Source organism: Palaemon carinicauda, unplaced genomic scaffold, assembly GCF_036898095.1.
Source record: "Palaemon carinicauda isolate YSFRI2023 unplaced genomic scaffold, ASM3689809v2 scaffold344, whole genome shotgun sequence".
NCBI lineage: Eukaryota > Metazoa > Arthropoda > Malacostraca > Decapoda > Palaemonidae > Palaemon > Palaemon carinicauda.
Genome location: NW_027171124.1, coordinates 40,001 through 61,006, shown reverse-complemented (window position 1 = coordinate 61,006; position 21,006 = coordinate 40,001). Strand labels below are relative to the sequence as shown.

Genomic DNA, 21,006 nt, shown 5'->3' with positions numbered 1-21,006 from the left:
GTAAGCATATATGGCGGCTTTGTCAAATTACAAGAAATTATCAGAGCTCTAGTTTTAGAATATAACAACACCTTTAGTTAACAAATCAGTACAATGACATCATCGTTACAATATTTAGTACTTCAAAAACAAATTTCTCACAGGTCTTATAACATAAAATAGATCAATTCAATCTACATATACCAAATCCCCCTCTCCTAGTGAAAAGTTGGGGGTCACTAACAAACACATTTTCACAAACACAAACAAATGATCTTATCATACATGATTACAGATACAATTAATAAAGTACGTCGAAAATAAAATAGTTTTATAGTATAAACTTCAAGTGAAATTTCAAGTTTACAGAGAGCGGATAAACAATAAAAAAATATCAATAAAATCATTAAAAAGAAAACTTAGAAGTATCTTCTATATAACAGGTATCAAAATTCGCAAATAATTTTTAACCTTTTTGTCCAAGGTCTAGCACCCATCTATAAGGATATGACAAAATGATTCATCAAACGCAAAGATATTGATGAATTTGGCTCTCTAGATAAGCTTGATTTTACTTCTCAATCGCTTGGCACACAGGACAAGTACAACAAAACTGATACACATCTTGCCAAACATCATCCTAATAAATAATGTCTGATAGCATAACTCAAAGTTTCATTTTCTTCAAAATGATCAGTCATAGGCTGTTCATGAGTGAGACTGAGAACATCAGCAATAAAAGTTTTCAGGCTAACAATTTGAACCATAGCACCGTCAGACTTCTGATCTACAATCAACTTTGAACGAGACTTAGGATCATGGCAACTATTCAATAACAAACCACCAGTTATTTTAGTATTAAATTGATTAGACAGGAGACATGACATTAACTAAAATGTCTTCCCAGGACAGGAAGGTAGAACAGTTGTTAGCAGAAATATTAGCAGGAACCAACATAGTACCAGACGTGTTGGTAGAACAGATAATATGAACCAACGTATTTTCATGAGAGAGGTCAGTAGAACATGTTTATCCAACATGTCTTCACGAGGCAAGTCAGAGAACAAACAGCAGGGAGACATTATCACAAACCAACACATTATCATCAAACTTGTTGGCAGAACTCTGAATCTACTGAGTCACAGCACACACACACATATAAAAAAAAAAAAAAAAAAAAAAAAAAAAAAAAAAAAAAAAAAAAAAAAAAAAAAAAAAAAAAAAAAAACAGAATAGACGAATCAGGACTGAGAACCTCCAAATCTTGAACAAGATTTGGCTCTTTAACCATTTTCAATCGGACATCAACTTTCTCGTCTACAAGGTCATTACCAAGTAAAAATGGAATGCCATTTAAGGCAAATTGTAAGCTACACCAATAATAACAGGCACTGAAAATCAGTTACTATGAAGATACATACAATGCAAGAGACTGAACAATACCAGTATCATACATGATACCAACAGGGCGTGCCAAATCACCATAAACCCTAATAAAACCCTAAGCAGAATTTGGTCAGAAAACCTTATCAACAGGTCTTTAATAAACGCTGGATTAAGGCTTCCTGTGAAAAACGTGGTTATCTACAGTGTTAAACTCTACTAGTAGAACACTATAGTGATACTTTGGTAGAGTAAAAGCCAAAGTTTTAGCTTCTTCTGTTCTCTTTAACTTGAAGCACTCAGACACTGTGTGACCTGGTTTCTTACAATAATTACACATTACAGAACAGCTACTAGTTGGCTTGCTGTTCAAACTACTGCTTTGTGACTTGGCATGAGAATCAGAATTAGACGTTTGATTTACAACATCTGCACAACTGCGCTTACCATTGTCCATATAGTTTTTTAAACTATTAAAATTTTTATCATATGACCTTGACTGATTTGAGCCATTACCTAATCATCAGCATAGACAGCTGCTTTACGAAAGGTGTATAACATTTTTACATTCAAAATGCTCAATTAAAGTAATTTCCTTTAATCCCTTTAAATCATCCTGAACACTGCTGTCTAACACCATTTATCAAACCAAAATTATTGTTCTTTACTAAATTCTACACGTCTTCTTGTCTTTATTTTTATCTAACTACTAAACTTCATTCTATAACCTTCTGAAGTTAGTTCATATCCCTGCAAAATACCTTTTTTTTTTTTCAAGAATTCATAATCATCAACTCTATCCTCAGGAATGGAAGCATGGACTTTTTGCGCCCAGCCACGCAAGACACTTGACAACATATATGTCCAATTTTCTACTGTCCACTTACATTTTTTAGCTCATCTCTCAAAACGGACAAAATGCTCATCCAAATCCTTTTTATTAAAAGGAGGCAAAACTCTATACTCGTTACAAATACCTGACCTAGATTAATCTTCATCATTAGAATCAGCCTGTTTAATTTTCTTCAAGTTCTAATTTTTTTTAAACATTAATCTAATCAATCTTCATCTCAGTTTCAAATTCTCATTTTTTCATGTTCAGCTTCTAACTTTTTTTTATATATTAAACGAGCTTCTATTCAAAAATTTTCAAGTTCTATAGCTGATGAACCTAAACCCAATAATATGTTATCAAATTCACCCAAAGCATCCTGAGGTAACACCTCATGTTCAAATAAACGTTTAGTATCACCCTTTTTCAATGAATTTTTAACATTAAGCTCAAGATGTTTGCCTAAATTCACCGATCTGGATTACTTGAGATTATCTAATTTTTCAATTTGCTAATCCAGAGAAATTTCTAATAAACTCAGATGCGTTAATTTCTGATATGTCTTCTGGCTATTTTGTACAACTGACGTAATTTGATTTATGAACAATCTTTGAATTACAGATAAAATAACGATTCCTCTCGGACAGGCCCCATATTCGCTTACGGTCAGCTATATCAAAACATAAATTATAACAAATCTATTTTAGACGTTTTATTCCCTTTTTAATTAATTTATCATAGAAAATATGAAACAATAACTGCAAAAGAAAATAATAGCCAGAAAACTTATAACAATTGCTGTATATTAGATTAGTGGAAGTATTTACAATATTTTACAAGATTCATAGAATACTCACAGTTCACTTATTAATAATAATTTACAAAAAATATTAAAGTAATCCAGGACAGATATTTACAAGTCTCTAGGATTTGAGACTCAGATGAAGATGAAGTTTAGCACTGAATTTCAGTCGGCAACAAATTTCCAGAATGCAGTTTAAATGTAAAAGATGACAATCAGGAACAGCTTCTGATTATAGTCGATCTTCCAAGATTTCCTTGCCTCGAAAATTAGCATGGTTATAAAATTGAAGTAAATACAGCATTACAAAAGGTCTCAAAGAAATGTCTCCTCAAATGCACCCAGCTATGAATGGAATAAGTCTGTTTCTAAATGCATCAGCCATACTGTTTATATATACGATACCCATCTTCTATAAAACTCGAGAAAACTCCTGGGGATTCCTATTACACTGGAAGCTCATCTTGTGGCTTCAACATATTATGAGGAATTACCAAAAGCCCTTGTTCTAGAATACAACAATACCTTTGATTTACAAATCAGTACAATGCTTCAATCTCAACATATAATATTTCAAAATAAACCTTTCTCACAGGCCCTATCACATAAAATAGATAAATTTAATTTACATATACACAAATAAAAATCCCGACCATAATTAAGGGCTTTTTGTACAACATTGGAAATTATAAGGAGGACAACATGTGCTCTAAGGTAGTCGTGAAAGCCAAACTGCGAACTTGAGAACAGATGATTACATTCAGCATACCCATTTAGACGTTTTCCCCCCAAAAAAACTTTCAAAATATTTAGATAACATGGGATTTATGGAAATTTGGTGGTGATCAACAGGGCTATAACTTTCACAAACACATTTAACTAATGCAGTAACATTAAAAATCCTCCAACAAATGCAAAGCCAACATCTTGCCAAGGAATTAGTTTATTTCTAAAAAAAATGCTATTTAGGTCTACACCTCCAAAGGCATCAAGGTCCAGCAAGAGTGTTTTAATTTCATGGAACTTTAAAATTAAGTTTTAATTACTCTACTTACTGACAAACACACTAGCCACAAGGGTTTCCTTTAACTGGAAAATAAATGATAGGGCCATCTGGTTTAGGCAAGGGAGGAACTGTTAATTCCACACCAAAGAGTGTAGATTAAGGATAGCCCACCATTTGTGTTACTAGGTTGTACAAGACAGGTTTTTTTTTTTTTTCTAGTAAAATTATATTCATTCTCGGTTGAAGCATAAACTCTGAGAAACAGTCCTTAGCAGAGTATAGTTATTCTAAGTCAAACCTGATCTGTTACCTTTGCAAAGATGATAAGCCTCATGTTTCTCCAAATAAGTTTGTCTACAATCATCATTGAATCAGGGATTGTCCTTCACTTAGAATTTAACACACAAGAAGGGATACTTTTATCAATTATGCTGACCAGCATCTCGTTCAAGAGAAGAGCAGGCTCAAAAATTTTTATAGAATTATGGCCAATTCAAAGGGAAAAGATCACTATAAATGTTATTCCAGTCTACTTGAGATTTTATATATATTTTATGTAAGTATGAAATATCAGAAACAGGCTGCTCAGTGCTAATTACTAATGAAACCAAGGCATGCTCCGACATCCCTAGCGTAGGACCAGTCTTGCCGGTTATAACATCAGGAGAGTCTGTGTATACTCGGTCCAAGCAGTTACCAGACCTGTGAGTAGCTTCACTTACAATTTGCTCACAGCCTCACTCAAAATCAAAGTCCAAAGCTCTTAAGCCATTGTGATCTGTAGGAGAAACAGAATTTAACCACTCTCTATGGTGAGCATCAAAATCACCAACAAGCAAACAGCAGTCATTTCTATCATCTTCCTGTATCTTAAAAATAATGGTAAGAAGACAATCGAAGATTGAATCATCCAAGTCCGGATTTTGATATATGAAGATCCATAGAAGAGATTATGCTTCTCTCAATCTGTTATGACCTTAATCTCATGAAATCCACATTCATAATAGGACTTACGAGAAGAAAAGTACTCAATCCTAATATACACAGCCATTCCCCTTGCCCTAGGAATGGCATCTGGATTAAAAATTATTGGTTTATTAAACTAGCAATAAGCAGATAAGACGAGTGCCTCACTTGAAAAAAAAAAATATATTTTTTTTTAATCATAATAGAATATCATGCTTTCTCAAGGCAACTATAAGGTGTCTAATATTACCATGTAGTCCATTAGATGACACGGGAAAAGTCTAGGACCCACCAATCCTGGATTTTGCTCAATATCACCAGGCGGAATAGGAATTAAAAAAATCCATCATGCTTTATATGCACACACACACATATATATCTATATATATATATATATATATATATATATATATATATATATATATATATATATACATATGGTGTCCGGTCAATTCGTCGACGGTAATTCGTCGTTGCTCAATTCGGCATTGCTCAATTGATAGTTGCTCAATTTGTCCCCAAGTCGATTGAGTTCAATGATTTATTTTCGCATTCTCGACACTCCTTTTTTTTTTTTTTTTGTCTTACATATTGGACCCTTTTTGCTTCCTCAAAAAAGAAATTGTCTAATGACAATTTTAGTTCAAAATTACTTTTTAAAACTTTGCTCCTTAAAAAAGAATTGTCTAACGGCAATTTTAGTTTGAAAGTAATTTTTAGAATGTTCCATCTGCCGCCCAAGTCTTGTACACTTTTAAATGTCTCAGCGCTTCATCACTTGCAAATATCAATATTCTGCTTGAATCTTCGATTCCACTATCATACTTTAAAAAAAATTCATTAGTGTCTAAGCAAGAGCATTCACTTTGAATGGAGAACCCAACATTTGTTTGTGGGGTTGCGGGATAATTAAAATCTGCTTGCCTCCAACGTCTGATATTCTTACTGAGTTGTTCCAACCGAGGAATTTGTGATAAAGGACATTCGTTTAACTTTTTAACTTTACCAGCAATGATTGAGCGAGGTGCATCACGAGATGAAATTGACTTTGCTTTAATATTTGAGACCACAGTCTTCGCATTTACCTCTGCGGCCGTTGAAGCGTGATTGTGGATACCAACCTTCTTAATCTCTATATAGTTTTCATCAGTATGAAGTCTCGCCTTGCATGCACGATTTCACACCTCCAGTAGGTCTTCAGTCTATCTGCACTCTCCTTATTCTTAGTATATATATAATTCTCTTCATCAACAACTTTGTTTTTTCCTTTCGCTGAAATTAGAATAAAACAGTTAAACAACCTAGTGTCTTTTAACTTGGGGACAAATTGCCCAACGACGAATTGACTTGTGGACAAATTAAGCAACGATGAATTGAGCGGGACGAATTGGGCAACCTCAAATTCACCAAGGACGAATTGCCTTAGCACCATAAATATATATATATATATATATATATATATATATATATATATATATATATATATATATATATATAGTGGAACCTCTACATACGAACGTATCTACATCCAAATTTTCCAACATCCGAAGTAAAATTCGAGCAAATTTTTTACTCTACACCCGAATTTTATTTCGACACACGAAGTAAGCAATTTTCTTCGTACTGGTTGTATCCGAATTTTTCGACACGCGAAGTACAATTCGAACACGTTCCTACTCTACACCCGAATTTTTTTTCGACACCCGAAGTAAACAATACCCGTACGCGTAGTTGGTACTCATAGCGCTGGATGTGTTTTTTATTTCCGCCGATAGAAGGCAGCACTTCGACCTCGGAGGGACCCTCAATTGCCGTGGCTTGGGTCAGTCCTCTGTTCTCGTCGGCTTCTTGCGGTTGTGCCCTGTGCGTTCTGCTATTACTGTACTGTTTTAATCGTGATTTTTTACGTGCATCCTTTTACGGTAATTTACGTAAAGTATGGGTCCTAAAAGGCTTAGTTTTGCAAGTGGTAGTGGTAGTGGTGAGAAAAGGAAGAAGGAAATGCTTTTTTTAGACGTAAAGCAAGAAATTATTGAAAAACATGAGCGTGGCGTCCGCGTGAGTGAACTTGCTAAAGAATATGGCCATAATATGTCGACGATCTCGGCAATCCTGAAACAGAAGGAAGCCATTAAAGCAGTGAAACCTTCTAAGGGGATCACCATTATTTCAAAACGCCGTAGCCCTATCATAGAAGAGATGGAATGACTTCTGCTAATCTGGATCAAGGACAGAGAGAGTGTTGACGACACCATCACCGAAACCATCATCTGCGAGAAGGCGCACGCCATCTTCACGGACTTGAAGGAGGAGAGCTCTGGGGGTGATGCTGGGGAGAGTTCAACCGAACCTTCCTCAGACGATTTCAAGGCATCTCGTGGCTGGTTTGAGAAATTTAAGAAATGGTCTGGGATTCATTCAGTTGTTCACCACGGAGAGGCTGCTAGTGCGGACACAAAGGCTGCAGCTGACTTTGACAAGAACTTTGAAAGGATCGTGCTGGAAGAAGGCTACGTAGAGAAGCAAGTGTTTAATTGTGATGAAACCGGGCTGTTTTGGAAGAAGATGCCCAGTCGAACCTACATCACCGCTGAAGAGAAGAAATTGCCTGGGCATAAGCCAATGAAGGATCGGTTGACTCTTGCCCTATGTGCCAACGCTAGCGGGGACTTTAAAGTCAAGCCCTTACTGGTTTACCATTCTGAGAACCCTAGGGCCTTTAAGGCACACAACGTGGATAAGGACCAGCTTCATATTTTCTGGCGATCCAACTCGAAGGCCTGGGTCACTAGGCAGTTCTTTGTGCAATGGGTTAACCAAGTTTTTGGCCCTTCTGTGAAGAAGTATCTTCTTGAGCAGAAATTGCCTTTAAAGTGCCTGCTATGGCTTGACAATGCACCTACTCACCCCCCCCGGACTTGAAGATGATATCTTCAATGAATTTAAGTTCATAAAGGTGCTGTATCTTCCACCGAATACCACCTCTATCCTCCAGCCCATGGACCAGCAAGTCATCTCGAATTTCAAGAAGCTCTACTCCAAGCACCTATTCAAGCAGTGCTTTAATGTCACGCAAAGCACAAAATTAACTTTGCGTGAATTTTGGAAAAGCCACTTCAATATCGTGCACTGCTTGAAGATCATAGATCAGGCTTGGTTGTGATTAACTCGACGGACCCTCAATTCTGCCTGGAAGAAGCTGTGGCCTGATGCAGTTTCTCCCCGAGATTTCGAAGGTTTTGACCCCGAACCTGATCCCGTGGTGGGTGCAGCAGAAGACGTAGAGGAAATCGTCTCCCTTGGCAAGTCCATGGTCTGGAGGTCGACGCAGATGACATCACGGAACTCGTCGCCGAACATCACGACGAACTTACCACAGAGGAGCTCAAGGAACTCCATGCTATGTCTGAGCACATGAGTGATGACGAGGAAGGGATCGAGGAGGTAGAACATGTGTTAGGTTCGGCGCAAATAAAAGAGGTGTTAGGAAAATATCAAGACGTGGTCGACTTCATCGACAAATACCACCCCAAAAAAATTGCAGGTTTGTCGTGTAGTTGCGCAGTTCGATGATATTTGCCTAACTCACTTTCGAAACATTCTGAAAAGCCGTACCAAGCAACTATCTATCGATAGTTTCTTTAAAAAAACTACGAAGCGAACTCGTGATGAAGAGGATGGAAGTGGTTCAAAGAAAACGGCAAAGAGTGAAGCGAAAGAAATTCAATCAATTTTAAGTGGAGAGAGTGAAAGTGATTAAAATTAATCATCAAAAAGAAAAAAAGAAAATGTAAAAAAAAATATAAAATATAAAAATAAAAAAAATAAATAATCTAAGTTATGTTAAAGTTCACTTAGTGTAAGTTAGAATAAGTTACAGTAGTGTACATTTGTCGTAGTTAACCTCTCTACCTCCTCGCCGCCCGTCCATCTCCTCTCTGCGTAGCAAGACCAACAACACCTGCGCTGGAGTTTTTAAGGTAAAGTGACGCTAAAAACCCGTTTCTTATTTATCATTTTTTGATAATTATTCTTTTTTACATGTCTATTATCTAATTTAGTCTGCATTATTCTCATGGGTAATTATGTGTAGTAATTTATTAAGGAGTTATCATAGGTTTTTGGGCTCAACCACGGATTAATCCTATTTCAATGTATTCTTATGGGAAAATTCGTTTCGACATCCGAACATTTTCTACATCCAAAGTCGGTTGTGGAACGGATTAAATTCGTATGTAGAGGTACCACTGTATATATATATATATATATATATAGATATAGATAGGCTATATCTATATATATATATATATATATACATATAGATATATCTATATATATATATATATATATATACATATATATATATATATATATATATTTATATATATATATATATATATGTGTGTGTGTGTGTGTGTCTGTTTTTTGTGTATATATTACACACAATCTATGATATTGCTCATTTCTTAAAGTTCGAAAGTTAGTTGCCCAGTTCATGAAATGGACAAAAATCCCCTTTCCCTATACTATAATAAACTGGGCAAAATATCTTAATATATTCACTTATCTACGAGTATTTCTTTTACTATCTTCAATTAGTCTGATACGATGAAAGGAAAAACTAACTTAAGTAAAAAAAGAAAAATTAAGGGTCTGCTCGCAATTTAGCATTATAATCCTTGTTCCTCCGTTATCACAGTCGGTACATATTGTCCATGTTAGTCACATGGGTGAGTATTCTAATTTTATTTTAATGATCTAAGTAACTACTTAGTTTTACTGGTTATTGATATGTTGTGGCTCCCTTCACCCGCAATTTAACATTATCTCCTTGATCATCTGTTTTGGCAAGTAGTAAATGTTGCGCTTCGTGGGTTAGCTGCATGGGAGAGTATTTTGGTCTTATTATAGTTATCTAATTAATCACCTAGTTCCATTAGCGTTTGCTTTGCTGTGGCTCATTTTGCTTGCAATTTAACTTTATCTCCTTGCTCTTCTGTTATGGTAAGCAGCAAATGCTATACAATGTCCGTTAGCTGTGTTAGCGAGTATTTTGACACTATTTTAATGATCTAATCATTCACTTAGTTCATTTGTATTTGCTCTTCTTTGCCTCGCTTCAATAACAATTTAACATTATTTCCCCGCTCCTCTGTTCTGGCAAGTGGTAGACATTGCGCAATGCGTTTTAGCTTCATGGGAAAGTACTTTGGTGTTATCTTGAAAATTGTGTCATATACAATGTTAGAGATGTTATTGCTAATAGATATTAAAATGACTATTTCTGGCTTATCTACTAGTTATGCATAACAGTCCTTATCATGAAATGGTCAAGCTATTTGCCCATTTTATGAACTGGGCAACTTCACAGACAGGGTGTAACATATATATATATATATATATATAGACATATATATATATATATATATATAAGTATATACTTATATATATGTATACATATATATATATATACTTATATATGTATATATATATATATATATATATATACATATACACAAATATATATATATATATATATATAATATATATATATATATATATATATTTCATTATCATCAGCCGTTACTAGGCCACTGCAGAACGATGGCCTCATACATGTCCTTCCACTTGCCAGTCCGCAACTGCAAACTTTCTAACTTCGTCACTCTATCGTCCCCTTCTCCATCCCCTTCATCGTTTACAATCTCTAGGGACCCATTCTGTCATTCTTAATGTATATCTATTGTGTGTCCTTCTCATTATATGCCCTGCCGATGTCCATTTCTTTTTCTTATATGCTGTTAAAATATCCTCTACTTAAGTTTACTCTCGTATCCACTTTGCCCTTTTTCTGTCTCTTAATATTATTCCTATCATTATTCTTTCAATAGCTATCTGAGTTGTAAAATAGCTCAAGTTCTAAGGCTTTAGTAAGGCTCCAAATTTATGATGCTTAAGTTGATAATGGTAGGATCATCTGATTAAATACTCTTCTTTTTAGGGGAAGTGGCAATGTACTTCTCATAATGTCATTTTGTTAACCAAATGAAACTGACAAGTTGTACTTAGGGAAGAAGGAGGGGATGGGTGGAGAGGTTGAATCTGTGCACATGTGCTTATGTGTATATCTATATAAATATTTAGCCATCATTTTATTTTTATCGGGTGGCATGCACTATATATATATATATATATGTCTATATATATATATATATATATATATGTTTATATATACATATATATATATATATATATGTATATATATACATGTATACATATATATATATATATATATATATATCACTAATACACATGATTTCAATCAATGTAAATATTACCCACGAAATGGCATTTAATATATATCCACTTGGAATTCATTATATGGTAACAGCTTCTGGCCGGGTAGAGATTCGAACCCCTACCTATTCAGCCGGAAACCATGCCTGGGAGGACTCTACCGACTGAGCCATCAAGTTTATGATAAGTCCCCGTACATATTCCTGTCGAATTCAGGAATCTGTTCATAGACTTGAAATAAACCCATCTCCACCATGATAGCTGAATTGTGAGTTTGCAACACGTGGTTATTTCTATGATGAATATATATCACTAACACACGTGATTTCAATTAATGTAAATATCACCCACGAAATTGCATTTAATACCAAATTCTATCTTGGGAATATATATCCACTTGGAATTCATTTTATGGTAACAGCTTCTGGCCGGGTCGAGATTCGAACCCCTACCTATTCGGCCGGAAACCATGCCTGCGAGGACATATGTATATGTATAGATATACTCTATATGTATATATATCTACTTATGTATATATATATATATATATATGTGTGTATATATATATATATATATATATATACAGTATATATGTGTGTGTACTTTATATTATATATTTATAAATGTATATGTATATATACATATATATTCGTGTATATATATATATATATATATATAAAATAAACCCATCTCCACCATGATACCTGAATTGTGAGTTTGCAATACGTGGTTATTTATATGATGAATATACAGTATATCATTAACACACGTGATTTCAATCAATGTAAATATTACCAATGAAATGGCATTTAATACTGAATTCTATCTTGGGAATATATATCCACTTGGAATTTATTTTATGCTAACAGCTTAAGGCCGGGTAGAGATTCGAACCCCTGTCTATTCGGCCGGAAACCATGCTTGCGAGGATATATGTATATGTATATGTATATATATACTCTATATATGTATATATATCTACTTATGTATATATATACATATATTCATATATTCATATATATATATATATATACATACATACATATATATATATATATATATATGTATATATATATTTATATAAATATATATATATATATATATATATATACAAATATAAGTGCAAATCTATACAATACCGTGCTCACTTAGAAATAAATATCTACCTCATACTGGGATTAAACCCTAGGTTAGGGTTCGATCCCAGTATGGTGTAGAAATTTATTTTCTATATGTGCACAATTTTGTGTTGATTTTCGTCCATATTGATTCATTAGGTACAATTAAAATTGATAGCTATCAATTATGTCCCCTGGAATCATAACACCTTCTTTTACATAAGGGAACGTAGAAAATTTACATAAAGAAGCCCAACCGGAGAGAGAAAAAAAATAAGGAAATAGATTCTATTTTTAGTGAAAAGGGCAATTTATTTGAAGATGTAACTTTAGTAATTCATAATACGTATTCCCAGCTACATGATGAAATGGTAGAAAGTAAAGAAGAAATGAACAGTGATTTAACAAATACTGTATTGATATCAGCGTAATCAGACAAAAATTGAGGAACTACTAATGAAAGGAAGAAGCATCAACTTGATGAAAAGAAGACTTGGATGAAAATTGAAATATCCACAATAGGGATGGAGTAATGAAAATTGAGGAGGATTTCTATACGATGTTATAAAATAATGATGTAAGAAATAACTTTTCCAACAGAAACAATAAAACTCATGAGCCGGGACCAAACGTTACAGTAGGAGAAGGAAGTAAAGAAAACATTTAAAGTCATGAAAAGAGGAAAATCATCAGAACAAGATGGCCTAACAATTGATTCAATAAGAGATGGAGGACATATCATATTAGTAAAAATCACTGAACTCTACACCAAATATCTGCAAGAATGCTCTATACTTACAGCTTGGAAAGACTTTATTATCATACTAATTCACAAAAAGGGAAACACAAAATACCTGAAAAATTACCAACAATAAGTTTAGTCTCTGTAATATATAAAATATTAACAAAGATCATATTAGGCGAATAGAAAGATGGCTAGACTTTAATCAAGCAAAAGAACAGACAGGCTTTAGAAGTGGCTATTCAACAACTGCCCATATCCATGTAATCAACCAGCTAATGGAAAAATCAACAAAGTACGCCAACCACTATGTATGGATGGCATTTATAGACTATGAGAAAGTTTCTGATTCTGTCAAAATCTAAGCAGTAATGGAAGCTCATCAAAAACAAGGAATGGAAAAATCTTATGTTAGTACACTTGAAGATATATATATACTGTATATATATATATATATATATATAGAAAGTACACTCATCCTAAAAATACATGAAAATAGTGAGAAAATTCTGAATGAGAAAGGAGTCATACAGGGAGATCCCATCTCTGCTAAATTATTCACTGCATGCTTAGAAGAAGTTTTTGAGAATTAGATTAGGAAAATATAGGAGTTAATATTAACGGGAAATACCTGAACAACTTAAGATTTGCAGATGACATAGTCCTGTTTAGTGAATCATTGTAGGAATCACAAAAGAAAGCAGAAATGTGAGATTGAAAATGAATATGAGTAAAACTAAGGTAATGTTCAAAGAAAATTAAGAGACACTTAAGAAGAGTTATGGACGAGCCTCTAGAGATTGTTAATGAATATATGTACTTAGGACAGACAGAAATTCTTTCGCCAGGACACGTGACCGAAATTAAGAAAAGGATAAGCATAGGATAGAGAGCTTTTGATAAACAAGATGAGATTATGAAATATAAAATCCCACTCACTATAGGAAGGGAAGCATTTTATCAGATGGTCATACTAGTTACCTCTGCCAAGGAGGTATTGCAACTGAGTTGGTTTATTTCTTCGTTTGTCTGTGGATATTTGCCTGTGGATGGGATTATGTCAAAATTACAAGACAGAGTTTGATGCAATTTTGAACTTGATCCAGACCCGGATCGATATTTTAGTTCTGATTATGCCTTTTTTACGTGCGTTTGTGGACAGGAATACGTCAAAACTACTTAAGGGATTTTGACGAAATTTTCACCACATATAGATCGTAGGTCATGGACGACTTCAATTAATTTTCTAGATTCAGATTTGCATTTTACGCCATTTTATAGATAACGTCAAAAATACTCGAGGGATTTTGACAATACTTTCACCACAGGTAGATTTTAGGTCATGGACGACACCATTAGATTTTGGAGCTGATCTGGTTCCGTATTCTAAATGTGGATTTGCTTTTTTTCGTGTGTCCATGGACAGAATTATGTCAAAGTACCTAGCAGATTTTGAAAATTTTTTCACCACAATTAGATTTTAGATCATTGATGACTTCATTGAATTTCGGAGATGATACGAATCTGGATCGGGATTCTAGATCCATATTTGCATTTTTTGCCATTTTAAAGATAACTTCTAAACTACTAAACAGACTTTGACAAAATTTTCACGACAGATAGATCTTAGGTCATGGATGACTCTAGTAAACTTTGGTGATGATCCAGATCCGGATCCGGTTTTGGAATCTTGATCCGGATTAGCATTATTTTGCCATTCTAAAGATAACATGACAACTGATTGACAGATTTTGACAAAATTTTCTCCACAGATAAAACTTCAATCATGGTTAATCCTATTAAATTTAGGAGATGATCTAGGTGTGGATCTGGATTCTAGATTTGGATTTGCATTATTTGCCATTTTTAAGATGATGTTAAAACTACATGACAGATTTTGATGAAATTTTCACAACAAATAGATTTGAGGTCATGGATGACCCCATTGAATTTTGATGATCCAAATCCGGATTCTAGATCCAGATTTGCATTTTTTACCATTTTAAAGATAATGTCAAAACTACTCGGTGGAATTTGACGAAATTTTCATCACAGATGGATCTCAGGTCATGGACTATGCCATTAAATTCTAGAGATGATGTGGATCCGGATCTAGATGAAATTTTCACAACAAATAGATCTGAGGTCATGGATGACCCCATTGAATTTTGATGATCCAAATCCGGATTCTAGATCTGGATTGTTTTTTGCCATTTTAAAGATAATGTCTAAGCTACTTGACAGATTTTGACCAAATTTTCACCACAGATAGGACTTAGGTCTTGGACGAAGCCATTAAATTTTGGAGTTGATATGGATCTGGATCCAGATTCTAGATCCAGATTTGCATTCTTCGCCATTTTAAAGGTAACATTAAAATGACGTTATTTTACAAAATCTTCACTACGGATAGATCTGAGATCATGGACCACCCCATTGAGTTTTAGATCCGGATTTGCATTTTTCGAAATTTAAAAGATAACATCGAAATTACTTGAAGGATTTTGATGAAATTTTCACCGCAGATAGATTTTAGGTCATGGACGACTCTATTAAATTTTAGAGATGATGCAGATCTGGATCCGGAATTCAATTTTGGATTTGCATTTTTCGCAATTTTAACAATAACGTCAAATTACTCAACGGATAAATCTTAGACCATGGACAACTCCAGTAAGTTTTGAAGATTTTCTGGATTTAGATCCAGATTCTCTATATATCTGGATTTGCATGTTTTGCCATTTCAAAGATAATTTTAAAAGTGGATAGATCTTATGTCATGGATGACACCATTGAATTTTGGAGATGATCCGGATGGGAATGCAGAATCCCACCTTGATTCTAGATCCGGATTTGCCTTTTTTTCATTTTAAAGTTAACGGCAAAACTACTCAACTAATTTTAATGAAATTCTCACCACAAATAGCTCTCAGGCCATAGACGACTCCAGTAAATTATGGAGATGATCTGGATCCAGATCCGTATTTTAGATCCGGATTTGCAGTTTTTGCCATTTTGTAGGTAAGGTCAAAAATACATGATGGATTTTAACAAAATTTCCCCCACAGATAGATCTGATGTCATGAGCGACTCCATTGAATTCCAGATCCAGATTTGCATTTTTTACCATTTTAAAGATAACGTCAAAACTACTAGACAGATTTTGACAAAATTTTCACCACAGATAGATATGAGGTCATGGCTGACCCCAGTGAATTCCATATTCGGATTAGCATTTTTTGCCATTTTAAAGATAACGTCGAAATTATTCAACGGATTTTGATGATTTTTTTTTTTACCACAGATAGATCTGAGGTTATGGTCAACCCCATTGAATTCCAGATGTGGCTTTGCATTCTTTTGTCATTTTAAGGATAACGTCAAAACTACTCAGCTGATTTTGACGAAATTCTCATCACAGACAGATCGTAGGTCAAGGATGAGTCCAGTTAATTTTCGAGATAATCCGGATCTGGATTCTATTTCCGGATTTGCATCTTTTGCCATTTTAAAGATAATGTCAAAACTGCAAGACGGATTTTGACGAAATTTTCACCACATATAGATATCAGGTTATGGGCGACCACATTGAATTTGAAGATCCGATTCTGGATTCTAGATCTAGATTTGATTTTTTTTTCACTATTTTAAAGATAACATCAAAACTACTTGACGGATTTTGACGAAATTTCCACCATATGTTGACCTTAGGTCATGGACGACCCTATTGAACTTTGGAGATGATCTGCATCTTGGTCCAAATTCTAGATTTGGATTTGCATTTTTCACCTTTTTAAAGGAAATGTCAAAATTACTCAACGAATTTTGACGGAATTTTCACCACAGATAGATCTTAGGTCAATGGCAACTCCAGTAAATTTTGGATATAATCCAGATACAGTTTTTGTATTTTTTGCCATTTTAAAGATAACGTCAACTCTATTGGAAAGATTTGGACGAAATTTTCACCACCATTAGAACTTAGGTCAGGGATAACCCCATTAACTTTTGGAGATGATCTGGATACAGATCCTAATTTTAGATACTGATTTGCATTTTTCTCTATTTTAGAGGTAATGTTGAAACGGCTTGACGGATTTCGCCGAAATTTTCATCACAGATAGATCTGAGGTCATGGACGACCCACTGAATTCCATACCCGGCTTTGCATTTTCGCCAATTTAAAGGTAACTTTAAAACGACTAGACAAATTTTGACAAAATTTTCATCACAGATAGATCTGAAGTCATCGACGACCTCATTGAATTCTAGATCCGTGTTTGCCTTTTTGGCCATTTTAATGATGACATAAAAACTACTTGACAGATTTTGACGAAATTCTCATCACAGATAGATATTGGGTCATGGGCGAGCCCATTGAATTTTGGAGAAGATCCAGATCCGGATCCTAATTCAAGAGACTGATTTGCATTTTTCGCTATTTCAAAGATAACGTGAAAACTACGAAAAGGATTTTGCCAAAATGTTCATTACAGATTGATCTGAGATCATGGATGACCATATTGAATTCTTGATCCGGGTTTGCATTTTTTGCCATTTTAAAGGTAAATTTGAAACTACTTGATGGATTTTGCCAAAATTTTCATCACAGATGGATTTTAGGTCATGGACAACCCCATTGAATTGTAGATATGGATTTGCATTTTTCACCATTTTAAATGTAACGTTAAATCTACTTGATAGATTTTGATGAAATTTTCACCAAAGATAGGACTGAGGTCATGGGTCCAGATTCTAGATTTAGATTTGCTTTTTTTTTTTTCATTTCAAAGATAACTTCAAAACTTCATGACATATTTTGACGAAATCTTCACGATAGATATATCTTAGGTCAAGGAGTAGTCCGGTAAATTTTGGAGATGAACCTAATTGGATCCGGATTCTAGATCTGGATTAGCATTTTTTGCCATTCAAAAGATAACGTCAAAACTATTAGACGGATTTTGACGAAATTTTCACCCCCGATAGAACTTAGGTCATGGATGACCTCCTTGAATTTTGGTGATGATCTGGATCCTGATCCTGATTCTAGATCCATTTTAAAGGTAATGTTAAAACTACTTGACAGATTTTGACGAAATTTTCACTACAGATAAATCTGAGTTCAAGGATGACCCCAAGGAATTTTAGAACCGGATTTGCCTTTTTTGCCATTTCAAAGACAACGTCAAATCTAATCAACGGATTTTGACGAAATTTTCACTGCTGATAGATCTTAGGCCATGAACGACTCCATTAAATTTTGGAGATGATGGGAATCTGGATCTGGAATCTAGTTTTGGATTTGCCTTTCTGCCATTTTAAAGATAATGTCAAAACTACTCATCGGATTTTGACAAAATTCTCGCCATAGATGTAACGTTGGTCATGGTTGACTCCCATATATATTGGAAAAGATCCATATTTGGATCCGGATTCTACATCCGGATTTATATTTTTCGCCTTTTTAAAATTAAAGTCAAAACTATTTCACGGATTTTTACGAAATTTTCACCACTGATAGATCATTGGTCAAAGGCGACTCCAGTAAATTTTGGAGATAATCCGGATCCGGATCCAGATTCTATATATGGATTTGCATTTTTAGCTATTTTGAAGATAACATTAAAACTACATGTTGGATTTTAATGATATTTTCACTACAGATAGATTGTAGGTCATGGACGACCTCATTAAATTTTGTAGATGATCCAGATCCCGATCCATATTCTCGATCCGGATTTGCATTTTTTGCAATTTCAAAGGTGATGTTGAACCTACTCGATGGATTTTGACGAAATTTTCACCACTGATAGATCTAGATTTGCACTTTTCACCATTTTAACCCTGGAACGGTACGGTGGGTCGTCCGCGACCCCGAGCGTAAAAAAAAAACAGGTTTTTCTCATGTGACTCACCCCCGTGACTGAATTTGTGGGTGATCGACCTGCAGTAGGTGTCTCGCCTACACGCTCTAGTAGTGTCCAGATGTGCATTGCTGTAGCTGTACTCCTTCCCCGATTTCTGAAACGCGTCGGGGTCGAGCGCGACCGAGTTTACCCTTCTAAGGTAATTTGCATAATTATCAAAGTTATTACGTATTATGAAATTGTCGTAGAATGGTGCAACTTGTATAGGTTATCAGTTGTGGAAAGTCTTGGTGGATTGTTTGGCTACCATGTGCATAATTTTTTTTTCTAGTTAAAATGTCGTTCATCACCACGAGGACCATTTTACCGCGAGTGCCCCTTTTTCATTTTTTTTCATTTTTTTGCCAAGTCATTTTTCCGTAAGATATTGCCAAATAGTGTCGTAAAACTTTTGCTTTTTTAGTGTTGGAAAGTGTGTCTAGATGATCTGGCTACCCATGCGTGACTTTGTTTTTGTCAGATACGACGTAGTTATTGATATATGGGGTATTTAACTGCGGTTGCCAATTTCTGTTTTTTTTTCAATATTTGTAAAAATTCACTACGTAGTAAGGAATTGCCGTATATTATTGATTATTTTTCCATGTTTATGTGTTAGAAAGTGTGCCTTGATGGTTGGGCTAACACGTGCATGTCTTTTTTAATCTGAGATGCCGTATATTAGAATGTTGGGCATTTTTCCGCGAGTGCCCCTTTTTATTTGTTTTGCATTTTTTTGCTTAGTCATGTTACCGTAAGGAATTGGCAAGTAGTGTCGCAAAACGTATATTTTTATAGTGTTGGAAAGTGTTTCTAGATGATCTGGCTACCCATGCCTATCTTTTTTTTTAGCCAGATATAGTATATATATAGGTATGTGTTCGATTTTCCTGTGATTGCCATTTTTTCGTTTTTTCCCATTTCTTTCAAAATTACTACGTACTAAGGAACTATCACAGAGTAATGATTCATTTAGATGTTTATTTGTCGGAAAATGTGCCTTGATGGTTTGCCTAGCACGTGGCTGAAATTTTTTTTCTGAAATACGTATAATAAAATGTTGGCCATTTTTCCGCGAGTGCCCCTTTTTATTTGTTTTGCATTTTTTTACTTAGTCATGTTACCGTAAGGAATTGGCAAGAAGTGTCGCAAAACTTATATTTTTATAGTGTTGGAAAGTGTTTCTAGATGATCTGGCTACCCATGCCTATCTTTTTTTTTAGCCAGATATGGCGTATATATAGGTATGTGTTCGATTTTCCTGTGATTGCCATTTTTCCGTTATTTCCCATTTCTTTCAAAATTACTACGTACTAAGGAACTATCACAGAGTAATGATTCATTTATATGTTTATTTGTCGGAAAATGTGCCTTGATGGTTTGCCTAGCACGTGGCTGAAATTTTTTTTCTGAAATGCCGTATATTAGAATGGCCATTTTTCCGCGAGTGCCCCTTTTTATTTGTTTTGCATTTTTTTGCTTAGTCATGTTACCGTAAGGAATTGGCAAGTAGTGTCGCAAAACTTATAATTTTATAGTGTTGGAAAGTGTTTCTAGAGGATCTGGCTACCCATGCCTATCTTTTTTTTTTTAGCCAGATATGGCGTATATATAGGTATGTGTTCGATTTTCCTGTGATTGCCATTTTTTCGTTTTTTCCCATTTCTTTCAAAATTACTACGTACTAAGGAACTATCACAGAGTAATGATTCATTTATATGTTTATTTGTCGGAAAATGTGCATTGATGGTTTGCCTAGCACGTGGCAGAATTTTTTTTTCTGAAATGCCGTATATTAGAATGTTAGCCATTTTTCCGCGAGTGCCCCTTTTTATTTGTTTTACATTTTTTTTGCTTAGTCATGTTACCGTAAGGAATTGGCAAGTAGTGTCGCAAAACTTATATTTTTATAGTGTTGGAAAGTGTTTTTAGATGATCTGGCTACCCATGCCTATCTTTTTTTTAGCCAGAT

General features: G+C 34.5%; 1 protein-coding gene across 4 annotated transcripts in view; it reads left to right on the top strand.

Moving 5' to 3' along the window:
- hdly (hadley) overlaps positions 1-21,006 on the top strand; it is a 106,364-nt gene that overhangs the window by 57,953 nt on the left and 27,405 nt on the right. The window contains exon 2 of one of the 4 annotated variants that reach the window (XM_068369023.1): positions 17,197-17,312. The exons of the other annotated variants lie outside the window; for them this stretch is intronic. The gene's annotated coding sequence lies outside the window, so the exon portion shown is untranslated. The remainder of the gene's footprint in view (positions 1-17,196; positions 17,313-21,006) is intronic. 4 annotated transcript variants of the gene reach the window in all.